Source organism: Aquarana catesbeiana, linkage group LG11 (genome assembly GCF_042186555.1).
Source record: "Aquarana catesbeiana isolate 2022-GZ linkage group LG11, ASM4218655v1, whole genome shotgun sequence".
Classification (NCBI taxonomy): domain Eukaryota; kingdom Metazoa; phylum Chordata; class Amphibia; order Anura; family Ranidae; genus Aquarana; species Aquarana catesbeiana.
This window is the reverse complement of record NC_133334.1, coordinates 35,393,698-35,398,370: the sequence shown is the minus strand read 5'-3', so window position 1 is coordinate 35,398,370 and position 4,673 is coordinate 35,393,698. Positions and strand designations below refer to the sequence as shown.

Here is a 4,673-nt window from a genome sequence, read left to right as displayed (position 1 = left end):
CCTGAGACCTTGTAACACTAATGAGTCACATGACACCGGGGAGGGAAAATGGCTAATTGGGCCCAATTTGGACATTTTCACTTAGGGATGTACTCACTTTTGTGGCCAGCGGTTTAAACATTAATGGCTGTGTGTTGAGTTATTTTGAGGGGACAGCAAATTTACACTGTTATACAAGCTGTACACTCACTATTTTACATTGTAGCAAAGTGTCATTTCGTCAGTGTTGTCACATGAAAAGATATAATAAAATATTTACAAAAATGTGAGGGGTGTACTCACTTTTGTGACAGAGCGGCACGGGACAATTTTCAGGATTCTTCCCGGGACAATAAGAAAGCAGGACATGGGTCGGATTTTCGGGACTGTCCCGGCAAATTCAGGACTGTTGGCAGCTATGAGAGTAACCCCACGACTCTGTACTACCAGTAGATGGTTTTGGGACAGGGGAAGAAGGGTAGGATCAGAGAAGACAGTATCAAACAGCCTTTTTACACAATGCAGAGGATTAACCCCTTAGGTTCCACAGTGAGTATAACAAGCATGCCTTAATGCATATACAGACTGATTTTACTGTTGTGGGTTTAGTAACAATTTAAATACATATATGTGGGTTAGAGCAATTATTTTCATGAATATAATAAAAAAAATACTCTTTAACAAAAATATGGCTGCATAATAGGAAACCTTTATTTTTATTTTTTTCTCAAGAAGTAGTTTAGAGCTTAATAAGAAATTCTCAAAATTTGTATCTTTTACAGTAGAGTTGGTTCATTTCACAGCAAAGCACCTGACCTCTTATAGCGGAGTAACATCTGCTTGTAAGACAGCCCAAGGCCCGCTAGAAGGTAGAAGGTAGAAGTATTTGAGATTTATTAACATCTGCCATTTGTAGATAATTAAGGCCAACTTGCATTTTTAATTGAGATTGGTGAGTGCAACCTGATTAGCTCAGAACTCTGAGGAACAAATGAAGAGGGAGGTAGATGAAATTAAGCTTAGATGAAAAGTCATGCTAATGTCTTATAATGGCAGACCTTTAAAGATCTCTTCTGATATAAACACTTGTGTTTATGGAAGCACCTGCTAGGACCTTTAAAAATGAATGCAACTAAGTAGGAGGGTTTACTTTCACTATAAGCACAGGATCAGTTCAGGTGTTGTAATAAGAAACATTTCATCCCATGACACCTTTTCTTTTCTTCTCTTTTCCTTCCCTTCTTTCTTCCTTCTTTCTTTTCTTCCTTCCTCCCCTCCTCCTCTCCTCCTTCCATCTCTTGCTTCTTTCTTTTTCTTCCTGCATCTTCTCTTCTCTTCTCTTCTCTTCTCTTCTCTTCTCTTCTCTTCTCTTCTCTTCTCTTCTCTTCATTTCTTCCCACCTCTTTTTTTCTTTTCATCAATATCTAATCAAATTCTAATTTTCTTTTCAGATGCATGGGCTTGGCGTATCCCCTGTAAAGAAAGAATAACTAGCAAGGATAATGGTGACCAAACACGCTTCAATAAATGTGCGATTTATTTTCTGATTGATCTCTCCCAATAGGAATAATCTATAGTTGACAACCTAATGAACTGATTAAAAAAGGGGAAGTAGCTTTTGATTAACAGCTGGGAGATATGATTGTAAGTTATCTATAACCGTAGGATTGGCCCAGGTGTTGTAATAGGAAACATTGACATCTCCTCTCCTCTTCCACTTCCTCTTCTACTTCCTCTTCCCATCCTCTTCCTCTGTCTCTCACTCTCCTTCTTCCTCTTTCTTTCTCTTCTCTTCCTTTCCCTTCTCTTCCTTTCCCTTCCCTTCCTTCCCTCTCCCCTTCTCTTCTCTTCCTTTCCCTTCCCCCTTCCCTTCTTTTTTGTTCCAGTTTTTAGATGGTAATATGTGGTTTCAACCTCCTGTTCGAGGGTGGCTATGTTCGTTCTCCACGGTCCCACTGTATTTAGGAACATAGCCACCCTCTCTTGCTTGCTCCCAGAATGGACTATGGGGTTTGTAGTGTGCGAAGAGCAGTGTACAGTAGATCAATGTTTCTCAACTCCAGTCGTCAAGTACCCCCAACACGTCATGTTTTCAGGATTTCACTCAGATGATTAGATGGTAATTACTAAGGCAGTGAAACTGATCAAATCAGCTGTGCAAAATAATGGAAAGCCTGAAAACATAACCTGTTGGGGGTACTTGAGGAGTGGAGTTGAGAAACATTGCGGTACATGACTGCAACTAACGTGCACTGCTCACTCCAGAAGTAAGGGGTAGGTCTCCATTCAAACTTGTGTGACTTGTCATCCAACTTTGGGTATCAAAGTTGCATGACAAGTCATTCCCCATGTTTTCCAATAATAACCGTTCATATATGTGCGACTTAAAGTTGTAGCAACTTTAAAGTAGTTCATGCACTACTTTGGTCTGACTTTCCTGCAACTTGAGGGCCATAGACTTCTAGGTTGACCCTCCGAAGTTGCATAAAAGTCGTACCTGAATGTTATACAATGCAGCTTGTGTGCAACAGTTATCCATTATCACTGGTCAAAGCCAAAATCGTATCCAAGTTACAGTCATCCAAAGATGCACTAATGTTGCACTCCAAAGTTGGAGTTGTACATGTGTGAATGGAGCCGTAAAGGAGAGGTTCAGGAGCTCACAGGGAAGTTACAAGGAAGCAGAAAAACACAATAAGGAATTATTTCATTAAAAAAAAGAGTAAAGAGGTTGTAAGCCCTCGGGGTTTTTCACCTTACTGCATTCTATGCAGTAAGGTGAAAAACCTTTCCTGATGCAGCAACCCCCCCCCCCCCTCCCGACCCCCTCGCTTTACTTACTTGAACCCGATTGTTCCAGCGACGAGGACGAGCACAGCAGCTCCAGCCACTGTCTCGGGTCCTCATTGGATGGATTGATAGCAGCAGGAGCCATTGGCTCTCGCTGCTGTCAATCAAATTCAGTGAGACGAGGGGGCGGGTCCGAGTCCCGCTGTCTGTGTCAATGGACGCCACAGCAGGTCTCTGGAACGCGCCCGCACGAGTACCCCCAGGGAGAGCGGCTTTCCGGGGGGGGGGGGGGACACTCGAGAAGAGGAGGAGCGCCACGGGGGGACCCCAGAAGAGGAGAATCTGGACTGCTTTGTGCAAAATCAATGCATAGAGGAGGTAAGTATAGGCATGCTTGTTTTTTTTTTTTTAAACAAAGCTTTACAATCACTTTAAGTTTCAGGAAGTAGTGGATGTGTATGGGTTATTTCTAGAGAATAAGGATATTTTTTAGCGTCACTTTAAATAGAAGGTATTTACATGTCTGTTCCATCACATATCTTACATATCCCATAAGCCAGATGCACATCCAGAACCAAAGGTATATACAGTATATAAATATATATATATATATATATATATATATATATTTATTTATTTATGATTCAAATTTTCGTGTTCGATTAATCGATTTTTTTTAATCGATTATTCAACTAATTTCGATTAATTATAACACACATACAGATCCAACTACTTTTAGCTGGTCTCCTTGCATTGCAACTCTGCATTAGTCAGTGGTAAATGTGGTATACACTATATACAATCACCCTACACTAGTTAGTTTCCACAATCCATGACTTAACTTCACAGTTCACACAAATACGTTTTAAATTCAAACTGTAGCACTGATGTAAGTAATTTTTTTTTTTATTAAACTTTAAGAAAAACTTAGAAAGTTAGTTTAACTTAAATTATAAAACTTATCTAGAACATTGACTGCCAAATTTGGTTACCAAATTTGCCTACACTTAGCTCACTGAATGATCCCAGTTAACCACATCCATACTTACCATCACTGTCCAGGCTGTCCAGTGACATCACGGACATCGACGTCACCAGACTCCCCCCCCTTCCCTTCGTTAGCAGACGGAGGCATTTGGGGAAGGGGGGGGAGTCCGGTGACGTCGATGTCCGTGACGTCACCGGACAGCCTGGACAGTGATGGTAAATATGGATGTGGTTAACTGGGACCATCGACGTCACCGGATCTCAGACGGAACTCCCTGAAGACCCGGAAGCCGGCAGAGAGGTGAGTATCGATCAAACAAAATTTTGATCTTTAAAAAAAATTAACGATTAATCAAGGAATTAATCTTTCATTTCCACAGCCCTAATATATATTTTGTATGTGTATATATATATATATATATATATATATATATATATATATATATATACACATACAAATATATATACACATATATACACACACATATACATATATAAAAATAAAAGAATAAATTATTTGCAAATGTTTTATATATACGTACAGTATATACTTGTACATAAACTGTAGATAGATAGATAGATAGATAGATAGATAGATAGATAGATAGATAGATAGATAGATAGATAGATAGATAAATAGATAGATATTAGATGTACAGTTTATATAATATATTAGTTCTTCAGGGAATAAACTTGTTCCGTTACATTCTCTGAATACAGATAACTATGTTTTAGAGTTTGTCGTCTTTACTAATAAAACATCTTTTAGAGCAGAGTTGCTATGGGGTCTCATAATAACTTGTTTTGCCACTGGCAAAGAATTGATATATGTATGTGTCCTTATTGATTTTAATTCGGGGAGTTGCATAACCCCCTTGTACAATGCTGATATTCACCATGTACTGTATTTCCTGTCT

The 4,673-nt window shown here is 39.2% G+C and overlaps 1 protein-coding gene across 1 annotated transcript in view; it reads right to left on the bottom strand.

The window, feature by feature from the left end:
* Positions 1-762: 762 nt before the first annotated feature.
* The window catches only part of LRRC4C (leucine rich repeat containing 4C), a 1,257,118-nt gene continuing 1,253,207 nt past the window's right edge, over positions 763-4,673 (bottom strand). Inside the window, exon 6 of the transcript XR_012236485.1 lies at positions 763-1,452. The gene's annotated coding sequence lies outside the window, so the exon portion shown is untranslated. The remainder of the gene's footprint in view (positions 1,453-4,673) is intronic.